The following is a 17,184-nucleotide window of genomic DNA, read 5'->3' as shown; positions in this document are numbered from 1 at the left end:
TTCTCGCTTCTGGAAACATCCTGTTTACTTCCAGAGGATTATCAGTAAACATCTACAGTACTACTCGTGTAGCGCTAGGAATGAATTTAAGTCAACACTCATGTACTGTAGTGCACATTTTTATAAGCATACTGGACTCCATTTACTAAACATATTTATGATGACTTTCTTTTCCATCTTTTACTCTCGACAGTTTCTATCTGTTCCAGCCTCTGAAATAAATGATTGTTTACTGTAGCAGTGTTTTAAAGCTAACATTTTCTAAATCAGTGAACATTTCTAATACTGCCATGTTCCTGGTTCACTGCAGGAGCTGATGGGACGGATCCTGCTGAAGGGGAAGAAGTTAGGAGTTCTGCTGGGGAAGACTGAAAGCTGGACTAGCTTCTCGTATAGCTCAGATGAAGAGTCTACTGCAAAAAAAGATCCTGGGAGGGTGAGTTCAGATATGAATAGCTTTATAAGCCAAGGAACTGATTTGTAAATTATCTGAAGATTGTATGGTTTGATAATTGTCTGCATATGAGTGTGATTATAGCTCAGGTAAATGCATTCGCTACAGCACAGTATATACTATATGGTATTTGTGTGTTTATAATACATCCGATGCCTCAATGTTCACTGAAATCTTCTTGTATGCCAACATATACTTTGACACGTATGCAGTCTGTGAGCACTAAACTGAGTCCAGAGCTGTCAGATCTGGTGGTGTACTGTCAGAGTGTGCCCTTCAGTGGTTTCGAGACGGCCTGCCAGAGACCTCCTAGCATGATGTCCTCTTTCTCTGAGAATGAGGCGCTCAAACTCATCAAAGACTCAGGTGAGATGAGCAGACAAAGCTTACGCCACATTTTCACTTAAGAATTAATATACCAAATCAACAAAACCAATGCAAATGTGACAAGTGCTATATTGACTGATGGATGGATGGATGGATTGACGGATGATGGATGGATGGATTGACGGATGATGGATGGAAGGATGGGACTATAAATGTGGCACATGATTTCCCAGCAATGCACTACTCTAGGAACATATTTCACATATACTGTGAACTGTATTGTTTGCTGCTTTTATCTGGACCGGCTTGTTGCCTTAGGCTGCTGCCAGCTGGTTTATAATAAATAAGCTGCTTATCCGATAACTTCCAAAACAAAGACACTGCTCTTCCAGCCAACACTGACAGCCAGCGGCATGACAAATTTACATACATCTCACGTCAATTTTCTATAATTAGGTTGTCACCACATTTCAGCATAAAAAAAAGCTCAGCATAAAAAAAAAGTCAAAGATCAGTCACGCTGTCCTTCAGTGAAACATTAGGTACACTGAAACTATAGGAGAAACTATCAGATTGTATAATGTATTTAGTAAATCAAAACAATATTTACACTTTTAAAGGTCGGGGTCCGTAAATTTTGTTTATGTTTTTGAAAGAAGTCTCTTAATGCTTAATGCGAAGTCTCGTAATGACTTCATTGACTGAATTTTTGGATTAAAAAATACAGTAAAAACAGCACTATTGTAAAATTGTTTTCTGTTTGAATCAATTTTAAAATCAAATTTATTCTTGTGATGCAAATTTTCAGCATCATTGCCCCAGTCTTCAGTGTCACATGATCCTCTGAAATCATTCTGATAGATTTGCTGCTCATTATCATATGTTTCTTATTGCCGTCAATGTTTTGTTTGTGTGTGTGAACCTTAACACAATTTTTAAGGATTCTTTGATGAATAGAAAGTTCAAAAGAACAGCATATATTTGAAATATAAATCTTTTGTAACAATATAAATGTCTTCAATTTCTCAATTATGATCAATTGAATGTATCTTCGCTGACTAAATGTTTTACATTTGTTAAAAAACAATCATCCTACTTTTGAACAGTATTGTATCTGCCACAAAGTCAATGAGAATTTCAATTAGATAACAGCATTTCAACTTAATATTAAATAATATATAAATAACAAGTGATTTATCAGTACTAACAAATAGTATAATGTAGTATTTTGTCATGCTGATCTGCTATATTGCAGAAAAAAAATGTATGTGCATATTTTTGTCCTGTAGGGAAGCTGTTTGTTCGTCACAACAGTCGGCAGCTGAGCAGGGTTTACCCATCAGGCCAGAGGTTACAGTCCTCCAACTACGACCCCCAGGACATGTGGAACGGAGGCTGCCAGATGGGTGAGCGACTGAACTCATTCCTGCATGTCTGCAGGTACATCAGCCAAAGCCTGAACGCGTCATTCTCTCTGTTCTCCAGTGGCTCTGAACTTCCAGACCCAGGAGAGCAGATGGACCTGAACCAGGGCCGCTTTCTGCCCAACGGCCGCTGCGGATATGTGCTCAAGCCTGACTTCCTGCGTCACCCAAAATCTAACTTTGACCCTGAGAACACGGGTGGAGGACCAGGACATATACCCACACAGCTTATCATACGGGTTAGCAGAAGCTCCTCTTCTCTTTTAGTCTTTTAGTCATGATGGTCTGACAGTAAATATTGCTCCAGAATCCCATGTGCTTTTTTGTGATAAATCTCTCTTACTGTACTTGTGGGCTGTTTTGTTTCTCCCGCAGGTGATCTCGGCCCAGCAACTTCCTAAAATCAACACAGACAATCCCAACTCCATTGTGGACCCACAGGTCTGGGTGGAGATCCATGGAGTTTCCATCGATAAGGCTCGTGCAAAACCCAGCGCATCGACAACAATGGTCAGATATTTAGTTATCCAGAGTTATGTAATGCTGTATGAGCGTTTAATCAATATCTGTACATTAAAATTGTGATGTTTTAATGGTTAGTATATTAATGAAAGTGTATAATTAGTTTTATTTTGTGTGCGATAACAAATATTCTAGCAGTGAAAATGAGAGGTGTCCTGTCAGGATTGAATATAGTGTGTGTGTGTGTGCGTGTGTGTGTGTGTTTGTCTCCCCCTGCAGGTTTCAACCCTCGTTGGGACTGTACTGTGAACTTTCAGCTGCAGGTGCCTGAACTGGCCTTGGTGCGTTTTTTGGTGGAAGATCACGACTACAAATCCAAGAATGATTTCATTGGCCAGTTCACCATCCCTTTCACCAGCCTACGAACGGGTGTGTGTGTGTGTATGTCAGATCACACAGTATGAGGTTTTAATAAAACATATATTATATTAAACATGAATTGTGTTGGAAGTACTGAATGAATTTTTAATTTTACAACTCCATCTGGTAAAAATGTTTTGGTCAGTAAGATATTTATGTTAAGAAATGAATACTTTTTGATCGATTTGATGCATCCTTGTTGAATAAATCAGTGACAGTGAATACATTTAGAATGTTAACAAGACTGCTATTTCAAATAAATGCGGCTCTTTCTGTTCATTAAAGAACCACAGTGTTTTCAGCATTTATAATAGTATGAAATGTTTCATGAGAAGCATATCAGAATTTCTGAAGGATCATGTGACACTGAAGACTGGAATAAGATACTGAAAAATTTGGAATAAATTACATTTAAAATATATAAGAGCAGAAAACAATAATTTTAAATTGTTATAGTATTTCACAATATCACTGTGGTACTGTAAATAATATAAATTAATGTTTTTAAATAAACTATTACAGAAAGTGCTTGAACACCATGCTTGAAAAATCTACTGCAACAGAATTATTTATCAAGCACATAAAGAATAGTCTCAAAAATCTTTGTGTTCAGAACAGCTCCAGTAGTTTTTGGAAATGTTATACAAATACAATGTTGTGTACAACAAGAATTGCGTGGAGTGGGATTTTGCACAATTCTGAAAAAAATAGTTTCCAGTTTACTGAGAGATAAATGAGGTGAAAATCTGCTTCTCAGTCTGTGGCTTAGAGCACGTAACACTTTTTTAAAAAATGCCTAAATCTGAAGTTCAAAAGGACACAAATTGCAATTTAATTCATCCAGATTTTCATAAAACACAGACAAAACACTTGCTTTAACTAGATGTTTCACATGGATTTATTCCAGTGTTTGTGTTGTGCTCCAGGTTATCGTCATGTTCACCTGCTAAAAGCTGACGGCTCCAGTCTGTCTCCTGCCACCCTCTTCATCCATGTCAAGGTGCTACGGCGAGGGGTTCCTATTAAAACCGTTTCTGAGCGGAAAGGCAAGGCCTGAGGCTTCTGTGGTGATTCCTGGAAATGTTTATTTCTGGAAGTACCTTACTGAAGGAGAAGCCCCTGAGCCGGGCTCTCGAGGTGCTGGGACTCTTCAGAATCAGAGCACATGAAAACGCTTGTGACATTGGACACACAAGCACAAGTCAGTGTAGACGTGATTCAAAGTGCATTTGGCTTTTTTATTGTTCATTTGTGGTGTTGTCAGCAGAGCAGAACGTCTAACCGTGTCATAGAAGTGTTACCGTGAAAGCTAAATATGTTATGAAGTCAGTATTGTTTATAGAGTCGGTTTCCATTGAGACAGATTTCTATTTAGTCTGTTAGCCTTAAAATCTTAAAAAAGGTAACAACAACTTAATTGAACTTAAACTAGTCTTTACATGCTGGACAAGAATATATATGTACATTTAGATAGAAATTAGTTGTCTTTTAATGTTTGTTTTTTATAGTTTTTAGTTTATGGTTTTAATTTGCTGAATACTGGAAGCATAGCAAGTGTATGGGTGGTTTAGTAAGAGTAATGACTATTTTTAATGCAAGTATGTTTTAACTAATTGAAACCAAATACGGTTCAGCAGTATATTAGTAATAAGTAATCAGTAATTAAGTAATCGGAGTAGTAAGATGCTTATGGTACAGATGTTCAAATCTGGTTAGATGACTCAACTTCATCAGTGCTGCTTTAATGAAGATGATAATAGCATTTGCCACTATATACTCCGTTTCATCCAAGTTTGTTGAATCATGAAAACTTGAGGTTATTGATAACTCATAAGGACTGTGTTTTGTACTAGGCTATGATCATTAATTTAGTAAAGACATATTTCAAATAGTAATTAATTAAATTAATATTAATTCGTATTCATTTTTACATTATCAACCGCAGAAATCAATGGCAAATCTCCATTTATTTTAAGCAGTGATACTGATTAGGTTTTATTGGGTTTTTGTCTTGTCTAGCCTATTTTTGAAAACATGGAAATATTGTGCTGTTGTGATTATTATTTGTGGAAAGATGTTGTTCCTTTGAAAGCATGCCTACATTTTATAAACTTAATCTAATTGCACTCAAATATTGTGTGTTTTATTGACTTCTGAATGCAACTTTATCATAGATTAACTACATTTTTACATTTTTTCCCATTTCAGTTTAGTTTTTTGGGTGACTGACATTCTGTCCAGGGGGGCTACATATAAAAAAAATGCCTTTATATTACCTCTTGTGCATTATGTTTATTCATGTGCACTGTCCCAAATAAATAATTAAATAAAGCTCACAACAACTGTCCTGCATAAAATGGAAGAACTACAGAGACCATCGGGCTTTGCGGCAATCCGCCAATAGTTTCGCGGGTGTGAGAGAGCAGGGCGAGATCCTCACTTCCTGGTTAAAGATGGCGGATGAGAATGAGACAGCACCGCAGCCGCAGAAAGAAACTGAGGTAGAAGTGGATCACGGACACTGCAGCAATTGTGAAAATGAAGAGCACCACTCTGATGACGGGTGAGCGTGCACGAATTTTATTTTTGGCTCGTAGACATGCATTACTCCTCCTCAATAATCCGATAAAACAGGGCCCTTGTTCAGCTAGGCTGTGGCACGCTAACAGCACATCAGCCCGCCCCTGGTCCAACGCTATTGGGGCTCTGCCTTGATTGGCAGACGGATCTCTAAAACGATTGGTTCAGACGCCGTCAATCAAACTAAAGAACTGTTCCACATGGCCAGTTGTACATGATCCTTGGCATTTGTGCGACAGGTTTAACAGTCACCCTTACTATGAATATTGGTTTGGTAGAAAACGAATAAGTTAATACGTTTATTAAATCGCTAATATTCCATGTCGTGTTGAACAACTCATAAACTGACCAGTATTATTATATATAACCGCGTTCATGACAACTAGGTTGTTAGTAATAAGGTGTTTCCTGTGTTTACCAAATTTGACGTAATCTAGTTATCTTGAGTGCTGTTACTAGCAAATGGAGTATGTTTAAAAGGTAAATCACTCTGCTCTCGGTTTGCACTAATGCTGCCTGTGTTTCACTTTCATTACCAAAGAGCCCCTCTGTTTCAACAGTTTCCTTAAATGCTGTCCCTGGTTTACTGAAAGAGACTCATTAAGCAGCTTCTTGTCCAGCTACATGTCACTCAAGGTCATATAACTTACAGGTACTGTCCAGAATAAATTATGCAACAGAGAGTGAAATATTAGGTTAATTATCAGTCTGTAGTAATGGCAGCATGCCGAATCACGTTAACATTAATATACACCTCATATCCTGTCAAGATTTAACATGTCATAATTGTCGTTTTTCTGGCGCTAGAATAATAGCCTACTAATTATACGTCAGTTAATATTTTAGAGTTATTTATTTGTATCTAACAGTCATGATGCATGTTTGGTAGATTTAAAGTTTATATATATCGTGAGGTAAATTTACAGCGCAGGCAGAAAGCAATACAGAAGACGCCACAAGCAAACACATTTATTTATTTATTTATTTATTTAAAACTGGTCAGTTATAAAAAAAAAATGGACCATCTTGATCCCTTAACATGTCTTGTTTACTAGTGTAAACAAAACATCAAAAAATACACTACTAAATGTCTAATTAATTACACTTTATCTATGTGCATCTGTAGATTTCAGTCTGTTTTCCCTAATAAAAAGTTTTACATTGCTGCAAGAAGACAATAATACAAAACTGGTTCACTCTTCACATGGGTGCAAAACCCTTTTGGATTCATAGCCTCTTTAAGATAGTATTCTGACTGAATACGGCTAAAGCTTGTACCATCGATGCATGGCAATGTTTTTCCTCAAAAATTCTTGAAATGTATTTATTAAGGAATAAAATAAAAGTTTTGTTTGTTTGTTTTTTATTGTCAAATTATTGATTGTGTCTGTTGTGTCCCGTTTCCTGTTTTGTTTGTTTGAATTGTTGTTTGTGTAATTAATTTCCACCTATATTTCAACTAATGCTTTCATTGTTCCTCCCTACTAATAAAGGGTTATGTACAATTTAAATTTTGTTATGACTCTATTACTGTTGATATTAATGTGATATCAGCATGCTATCCTTGCAAAGAAGAAGAAGTAAAAAACATTAAACCACCCTAACAGGGTTTCCTGTTTTCAGCTGGTTTTTATCTGCCCAAAAGACCTCCAGAACCAGCCAACGGACGACCCAGACCAGACAAGGATTCGTAGTTTAGTCTCAGTCCAATTAAACATGCATCATTTTAATTTGTACTATAGAATTGTCCTTGTTTTAAGAGGACAATCCTCTATTGCAACTTATATTTATTGAAGGAGTATAGAGAGAAGAAAGAGAAGCCGTGGTGCCTTCAGCCCATCCAACAGGATAGAAGGCTGTCAAAGCAATAGTCTGTCACATGACAGGGGTACTTGTTCATCCGCCTGTCTTTGTCATACAGCCCACCTCCCCTCGCACACACAAAAACAAGCTTTTTCTGCAGGTCATAGTGACAGACCATCTGTCCCCCATTAACATGTAGCTCCGCTCTGTCACCTCTTCCTTCGTGGACATTAATAGGATTAAGCTGCGCGTCTCTCTGCATGTCGTCCCGTTTCAGTTTGACCACTGGAGTGGGGTCTTGTGTCTGTGTAGTTCAAGCATGAGTTGAATTGCATGCTGGGATGGAGGACGTTAGTGTTGTATGTTTCCATATGTTAGGTTTAATGTGTTTTATTATTATATTATTATTGTTGTTGTTATTATTATTATCTGCTACATTTTCATTCACAATGACTTTACTGGTGTGTAGCCTATATATGTGGTCTATACAAATATAATTGTGCCAAGTTAAATATTGTTAAAGAGGTAGTTCTTCTATCAAAATATCATCTTTTAATTTAGTTTTTGAAATAATGTGTAAAAGTTGACAGGAGGTCCATTTTGGGGTGAACTGTTCTTATAACTCCTATAAGAAATGATGGGCCATTTAGCTTTGTTTTGTGAAAATTCCTGTTTATATGTTTGAGTTCGTGTGACCCGCAGGGAGAAGGGCGACACAGGTGCCAAGAAGAAGAAAAAGAAACCGAAGAAAAAGAACAAAGACAAGTCCGGAGTAAAAGATGCAGCACCGGATCCGCTGGCCAAAGTGAGTGTGTTTGTATGGCTCTGTGTGTTTGACACACTACTGTTTACTTCTAGATTACCTTTGCCTTCTTGTATTTCAGTTTATGCAGTATCAGCCTGAAATGTAATATTGGTGCATGACCTCTTAAGTGTAGGTCTTCTTTACAAGGGCCGTCCCAAATTCATGGCCCACTTGTGTACAGTTAAAATATTTTAATTTATATCTATATTTTAGTGCTGGATTTCTTTAAAGTATTGAATACTATGTGATAATACGGCACTATTTTTATTTATATTTTTAACCCATTTTCACTTGTCTTTGTTTCTTCCTCAGGTAAACTCCCTCCCTGCGGATAAGTTACAGGAGATCCAGAAGGCCATCGAGCTGTTTTCGGTGGGACAGGGTCCCGCTAAAACCATGGAGGAGGCCACGCGTCGCAGTTATCAGTTCTGGGACACTCAGCCTGTTCCTAAACTTGGTATTGATCATTTGTTCCATTACACTTGCAGCATTTTTTTCAACTTCAATATTTAAAGTAATCTGCTTTATTTAGAACTATTCCTTGATCTGACATCTCTTATTTCTTTTTTTAGTAATGACCGCAAATTTTCAGCTTGTACAGAATCTGTTTTCTTGAGACTCATGATTTTTTGGCAGAGTGTAGAATGATGATTCTTGTAAAAGTGAAGTTTGTGGTGACAGAAGTCTGATTGTGTCGTTTGTTTGTTTGTAGGAGAGACTGTGACCTCACATGGCTTCATTGAGCCAGATAAAGACAGCATACGAGAGGAACCTACAGCCTCCCGCAGGGCTTCACCTGGGACACTCTGGACCTGGGAAACCCTGCAGTTGGTACGACACACCATCCACTAAATCTCCTCTTTGATATATTATACAAGCAAATATACAGCTTGAAACCACTCCGTCTTAAAGCAGTTTTCTGTTTCCTCTCTCTGAAGCTGAAAGAGCTGTACACTCTCCTGAATGAGAACTATGTGGAGGATGATGACAACATGTTTCGTTTGATTACTCCCCTGAAATTTCTGCTCTGGTGAGAAAAATTGAGTAAAATTGTGTGTGTCTTTTAAAGAGCTATCTGTCTATATCTGCATTTTTATTTTTGTCTAAGAAAGTTAACTGATATATGTCCTCCCCTCTTTAAACTGGAGTCTGTTTTTGTCCCAGGGCTCTGCGTCCTCCAGGCTGGTTGCATCAGTGCATTGTGGAGTGAGAGTGAACTCTAATCAGAAGCTGGTTGGCTTCATCAGCGCCATACCAGCCAACATCCGCATCTATGAAATGTATGCTTTCATTAGTGTATTGACATGTTGGTTTAAATGCACTAAAATCAGAATCTGAGTCCAGAAACACCTTAGCCGTCCCTAGTGGCAGTAGCACTGAACTTTCAAACTTGTCGCAAATCAGTAAAAAGATGAACATTATTATTGATCATTGTCACCGATCACATGCATGCAATGGTGTATCACTTATGTTGGTCATTCAGTTCCATTGTTGACTCATGTCTGCTCTTCGATCCTTCCAGAGAGAAGAAGATGGTGGAGATTAACTTCCTTTGTGGCATAAGAAACTTCGTGCGAAACGAGTGGCTCCGGTACTCATCAGGGAGATCACCAGACGGGTCAACCTGGAGGGCATCTTTCAGGCTGTGTACACCGCAGGTGTGGTGCTGCCCAAACCAGTGGGCACCTGCAGGTAAGACACACATCTACCCTCTTTTAAAGTATAGGTCTGTGCAGAGTGAAAGGTACCATTAGATGGAACCTTTTCATAGTTCCCAGAACTATTGGCAGATGTTCCCGCATTTTGTCGTGTTCATACTGCAGGAAATAGGAATGTATTTAGTTCTAGGATATCCATTTGGGGGAACTAATTTAGCTCCTTCTTTAGCGTAGGGTCTAAACCAGTTCTATAGGAGCTATCAGTTACGCAAGTATGCGCTGATTGGCCAAACGCATATGAAACACCGGCTACCTGGCATTTTTAAAAAGCCATGTAAATATATTTACTCCACAAAAATGGGAAAACCAGTGATAACAGCATTATTATTTTCTCAGCATTGATGATAAACACTACAAGTTTTCATATAAGATTTAGTCAGATTTTCACACACTCTTTTAATCATGGAAATTGTGCCATTACAATCCATCTCTGCTATGGCCAAACCCAGGACACACAATAAAAACAGCCCAGATCGAGGTGTCCTCCATTCACCGATTGCTGATGTTTTTAAATGCCGAGAATTAAGATTTTGCTGTCTGCTGCTTCAGATTTGTGTTTGCAGTCAGGAAAATAGCCCTAGGGAGAACTGGTTCTCTAGGAAACGACCCTGCTGGCTACTTCCTAGAACTATGCCTCTAACTCCTCCCCCTGACTCAAAATCACCTTGGTGTATAAAGTTGCCTTATTCTGACAAACCCTGAACTTTTGAGAGGTAGCATATACGACAAAGTTCCCATAAAAAACTGCAAATCTCAATAAAGTGTTACAGAGCTTTATTCTGTAATGACTAATATCTTCTATTAATCCAGCCTGATGTGTAGAGAAGTAACAATTGTCAAATGACTCACATTACTTATTTGTATGATAGATACTGGCACCGGTCCTTGAACCACGAAAGCTGATTGAGGTGAAGTTCTCTCACCTGAGTCGAAACATGACTATGCAACGCACCATGAAGCTCTACCGTCTGCCAGAGGTGTGTGCCAGCCTGCTTCCCTGGGCAAAATCAATGTAGATTTTATTTTATTTTTTCCTTATGATCTTATTGCATGTTTCTCTCCTATAGGCTCCTAAGACTTCAGGCCTCAGGCCAATGACTGTAAAGGATGTGCCAGCAGTTCACCCGCCTGCTGAGGGAATACCTGAGTCAGTTTAACCTGGTTCCTGTCATGAGCCCTGAGGAGGTCCAACACTGGCTGCTTCCTCAGGAGAACATCATTGACACCTTTGTAGTGGAGGTATTGCACTCACTGTAGCCTCCTAGAGATATCAAACATGAAAGTGTTAATGATATAGGAATGGACAATCAGTTTATTTCTGCAAGATGGATTTGGTGTGAACAGCTTGTCCTTTATATCATTGTAGAATTCAGACGGGAAGTTGACTGACTTCCTGAGTTTCTACACGCTGCCATCCACCATCATGAACCATCCTGTGCATCGCAGTCTGAAGGCCGCGTACTCCTTCTATAATGTACACACCACCACCCCCCTGCTGGACCTGATGGGAGACGCTCTCATCCTCGCCAAGTCGGTCAGTCAGTGAAAGCATGTTTGTGTATGAATTGGAGCAGCAACTAATGATTATTCTTATAATCAATTGTGTTCAATGAATCAGATTAAAACACACAATTTGCATTTATTATTTCCCAAATGAAGTAAAAAAAAAAATCCTGCCCAGTGTTGTCTTCCAAAAAATGTGCCACCAATGAAAGTGAATGTAGCGATGATCTATGAAGGCTGTGATATACATTGTGCAAAAAAAAGTGTTAAAATATAAACATTTTCATTAAACGTCCATAAAAAAAAATGTCTTAATAAATAAAAAAAATAAGTTTGTTTAGGGGTGGGCATATGACCAAAATCTTAAATCACAGGGTTGGGCATGGTTAGTACCTGAATGCGAGACCTCCTGGGAAATTTAGGTTGCTGCTGGAAGAGGAGTTAGTGAGACCAGCAAAGGGGGTGCTCCGGTATAGTGATGGGGACACTGTACTGTCAAAAAATCACCGTCCTTCGGATGAGACATTAAACCGAGGTCCTGATACTCTGTGGTCATTTAAAATCCAGGATCCTCTGAAAGGTGTAGGGTTGTAACCCCGGCATCCTAGCCAAATTTGCCCATTGACCTCCTCTCCACCAATAATGGTTACACATGTCTTTTTTTCTCAGCTGTTTGCTTTTATTTAAAGGGATAGTTCACACAAATATCCTCCACATGTCATTCCAAACCCATAAGACCTCCGTTCATCTTTAGAATACAGATTAAGATATTTTGATGAATCCCGTGAAGCTATCTGACCCTTCCATAGACTGCAAGTGCCCTTACACGATCAAGGTCCGGAAATGTAGCAAGGAGACCCTGTAAAATAATCAATGTGACATCGGGGGTTCAACCATAATTTTACAAAGCTATGAGAATACTTTTTGTAAGCAAAAAAAAAAAGACTATAGTCAACAATTCGGCTTTTCTTTTGCACACAAAGGTTTTCTCGTAGCTTTGTAAAATTAAGTTTGAACTCCTGACGTAACATAGATTATTTTACCGGTCTCCTTGCAGTGTTTCTGAGCATTGATCATGTTAATTACATAGTGGTCTATGGAGGGTCAGAAAGCTCTCAGACTTCATAAAAAAATATCTTCATTTGTTTTCCCAAGATGAAAGATCTAATGGGTTTAGAACGACATGAGGGTGAGAAATTAATGACAGAATTTTCATTTTAGGTGAACTATCCCTTTAAGAACTAAATGACTGAGTTTCCAAGGAAACTGGCAAAGATGGACATTTTGACACAGTACAGAGGTGTTCGTATCTATCCATTCAATCCTATAAAGCAGCAAAAATGTAAGAGCACAGACTTCACGTGTGCATATCTCTCTGACAGCGCTCCGAAACTTCATATAGAATATAGCGAAATTACTTCTCTTTTGCTGCTGATGTTCATTTCAGCAACTTAACATCACTTGTTTTTAAACTGCAATGCTTAAAAATGTGTGCAAACAATTTAGTATTTTTTTTTTTTTCAAAGCAATGTGACATTAGCGTGTAACCACAATAGTCCAAAATTTCTACTGGTCAGCAAACTTGTCCTGGTTAATTGTGTGCACCGTATATCGCCCACCCTTAAGTTCGTTGTTGATTTTCTTAATCCATTTTCAATAATTATCCTTAATTTGAGTTTACTTATTGATATTTTGGTGTACATTTGTTGCTAGAAGTGAGCTACAGTTTTTTTGTCATTTGGAAAAGTTATTTATAAATGAATTAATGTTGTTCTAGCAGTGAAACACCATAGGCAATCAGTTTGAACTGTGTAACTGGCAGGATCTGGAGCATTAAACATTGGGCAGATTTATTAAAGCTTTTCTTGTATCATTGCCCCTTCAGAAAGGATTTGATGTCTTTAATGCACTGGACCTAATGGAGAACAAGACATTTTTGGAGAAGCTCAAGTTTGGCATTGGAGATGGAAACCTGCAGTATTACCTCTACAATTGGAAATGTCCCAGCATGGGGTCAGAAAAGGTACAGGTTCTCAGATGTCATAGACATGACTGAAGAATAAAATCAGTCCTTTTTTTAGTCAGAGTCGAGTTAAGTTCATTGGCTTGTACACTAATTTAGCATTGAGATTGCTAAACTAATTCACTAGATGGACATAGTGCTTCACCGTCTGGCTAGGGGGTTTGTGTTGTTTTCCATTGATTATTTTTTACATACATTTATTTCTTTATTTTAATGCAATGTTTAGAAATCCTAGAAGTTTAATATACAGCTTACTGAGCTGCCATAATTATTATTATTTTCCCTTTTTTAGGTGGGTTTGGTTCTACAGTGACCCATTCCACCATCCTTAATCTGTGTCTCACATGACAGCGAGGCGGATTTATGACATCATGCACTGACCACCTGACAGATGCTACCAATGGACTTCCTGCTTCAGGAAGGAGATTTCACCGGCCATTTTTAAGTTTGAACTTTGACCTTTTGGACCTGCACTACTGCTGCCAGACTGAGAGAGGATTTGTTTTCTTCTCTTTTCTCTCTTATTTCTCTCTTTCCCTCCCTCACTCTTCTTCTTATTCTCTCTCTGCGCATAGACCTAAAGCCATTGTAATTACCATCATCAGAGATGAGGAACCTTAATCTGTTATGGTTGTTAACAACAATGCACACACATGCTCATAGGTAACACCAGACAAGCTCACGATGATCCCTGATGCATAAGTGTTGCGTTATTTGCATCGGAAGATTCAGCTCATTCAGTATAACATGATTTTACTCTACTTATCCAATGGGAGGTGTTTTTTTTTGTTGCAAAAACAATGAATGAAAATGTTAAATTCCTCAGTGTTTTAGAAGAGAACAGACAACAATCAAAGATACTTGAAAATTCCAAGAGAAAAAAAAAACAGCCAATGAAATAATAAAAATCCCAAGTGGACATGACAAGGGCTTCTGTCAATGATTTTGCTGTGGGCATTCTCGCTTTCACACATCTTAAACTGTTTGCTGCCATCTCTCTACTTTCTTTTGACAAACGTTGACCAACTGACGGGTGCGGTACATGGCGAACAAGATGGGGTTTTTTTCGTCTTGGTTTTGCTTTGTCAATGCTTTTAATCTGTCCTCTAATCAGTTTTTTGCTTATTTGTCTCTAACTGCCTGTGATCCCCTTTCACTGTATTGCCAACAGAGAAGCACCGTCTGTTTTCCAGAAACAAGGAAACAACGAGAAATACCATATAAGATCCACAAGTTGACAATGGTTGGAACTTTAATGTATAACTTGCAGATTAAGGAGGGGGGTCGTTATAAATTAGCAATAATGATGGTGTTTTTTGAGGAAACCGTTTTGATTGGGGTGGGTGGGGGAGTTAAGAAAGAAATGTGGTGATTTGTGTGGTGGACGATAGATTTTGCCTGCTCATAAAGTTGTACAGCTCTGTAAGGATTGGAGAAGATCCTGATTGTATTGTAACTCTTATTTATCACATGACTTCATCTGTCCAACAAATGGAAGCAGATTGACTTACCAAATCAGTAGAGTTTTATGAGTGACTGGCAGTATCTATTTAAAGTTGTGGTTTTCTTTAACATCGTATGGGCAATTTGAGGAAACGGGTTTTGGAAAGTACAATGGAAGCAACTGAAAACGGGTCTTTAGGTTTTTATGATGGAGTGAAAGATGTCAACCTGTATTAACTTTTTTTTTGTGCTAAATAAAAACTAGCAGCTGCTGTGAATGGTTGGGTTATGGTTTGTCATTTCTTAGTCTGGTCTCTAATTGTTTCCTTCTTGGTGTAGAAAAGTTTAAGTTTAGCCACCACCAAGAGCAGGCGAACCACAATGTTTTGTTCTTTTAATGCCAATGACTGCAGCAGCGTGAAACATTTGTCTTGTAGATGTGTTTATTATAGTCCCTAGAATTAGACTAGTAGAAACTTCTGCAACATACACTAAAGTTTAAAGTGTATAATTGCTTTTAATGTTTTGAAAAAAGTCTCTCTCTCTTTGCAGGTAAAGCTTATGTATGTAGCTTGTAGAGTTTGTAGAGTATGTAGAGTTTTGCGCAATTTCCTACAGATTCCGACTTGGAGCAGGAAATGCTGATACTTCAAAAGCTTAGCGAGGTCTCCACTGAATCACATTGACACAATTAGAGAAGAAATTAAATGTTTATAACCGATATTAAACTATTGTTAATTTCCTGACCGATTTACATCTAACCACTGACAAAAACTGTAAACAGTCCCAGGCTTTTGTCATCTTATATTTTAAAGGGAAATTTTAAATTTACCTTCAAGCCATCCAAGAAGTAGATTTTGTTTTGTTTCTTCAGAACAGATTTACAGAAATGTAGCCTTACATTACTTGCTCATCAATGGATCCTCTGCAGTGAATTAGTAGATTAATCTGATGCAGAGGACACTATGCATTATTTTGATAGTATTAGCAATTCGATACAGTACAGCAATGGCTCAAATCATTTAATGGGATGTTGGCCAGAAACAAATAACTCAAATCCAGGTGGATAAAATCCAATTGTCACCTGGTAATGCACTCATTCTGTTTTCTTACTTTAGTGCACATATACATTAACAATGAAATATCCGAGGTATGATTGATGATATGTGTCCCAACGGTTTAAAAAAAACAACAACAAAGCATTTAAATCTGCTATTAGCAATTGTCTAAGCTTAGCTAAACATATTAGATTTATTAATATTTCTTTTTTTCCTTTTTTCTAACTTTTATTTGTTTTATTTTTTTTATTCTGGATTTTGTTGGTTGATATTATACCAAATAGTCAAATTCCCTATAAAGGCTTTCTGGCCAGTAAGGTCCCTCAGGACTTGTATGTAGTAGTGGTTGGCAGTGGGATTGATGGACTGGCAATTGCTGTCCTGCTGGCTAAAGTGGGTAAAAAGGTTCTGGTTCTAGAGCAACATGACCGGGCTAGAGGATGCTGTCACACCTTCACAGAGCGAGGCTTTGAGTTTGATGTTGATGAGAATGACTTTTGTACATAAGCAATGGATCAACCTGATAAAACAGTATTTATCTAAATTGGTCTCTAAATTGCATTTATTTCCTGTTCTTTTTGAGCATTATTCACCCTTTCTTTAGTGTGTGTGTGTGGTTTTTTTTTCACTCTGTGTACTGAATATGTGTATGCAGACACCCCAATCAGTATTACATTGGAGAGATCTGTGGTTTTGATCATGGTATTGCTCACTTTAAAGTTGAACTAAATGTCCCCCTCAGACCACAGATGTCCAGTAAAAACCTCTTCCTCACTGGTGAGTTTGTCTATGCAAATTCATACGTATGGCATCCAAAGTAGATTTTGGGATACAACATTTTTGTATTTGTTTTAGCTGTTATAGTACCTGATGTTTAGAATAAGGAATGTGAAGTGTTCTGGTTTATCCCAATTATCTTTTAAATCTGGACGTTGCTTACAGGTCAGGATGTAATGTTGTGTGGCTTTGCTGGAGCACTGGAGTGCTGGAGGTCCTGTTATCCTTCACCTTCACCTGGATGCCACTGGTCTCGCCAAGAGAGTAAAGAATGGCAAGAACAAAGAATAAGTATCAGTTACACATAATGTTCATAATCATTCCCAGAGAGATATCAGATATGGCTCTGGAGAAGAATGAATGAATGTAGGATATGGTTGATTAATA

At 38.0% G+C, this 17,184-nt stretch overlaps 2 pseudogenes; both read left to right on the top strand.

Moving 5' to 3' along the window:
* Positions 1–286: 286 nt before the first annotated feature.
* On the top strand, positions 287–4,510 carry LOC113097485 (1-phosphatidylinositol 4,5-bisphosphate phosphodiesterase delta-3-A-like; annotated as a pseudogene).
* A 1,011-nt stretch (positions 4,511–5,521) lies between these two features.
* LOC113097487 (glycylpeptide N-tetradecanoyltransferase 1-like) lies at positions 5,522–15,240 on the top strand (annotated as a pseudogene).
* Positions 15,241–17,184: the final 1,944 nt, after the last annotated feature.

Source organism: Carassius auratus, unplaced genomic scaffold (genome assembly GCF_003368295.1).
Source record: "Carassius auratus strain Wakin unplaced genomic scaffold, ASM336829v1 scaf_tig00216320, whole genome shotgun sequence".
Lineage (NCBI taxonomy): Eukaryota > Metazoa > Chordata > Actinopteri > Cypriniformes > Cyprinidae > Carassius > Carassius auratus.
This window is presented reverse-complemented; position numbering and strand designations above follow the sequence as displayed.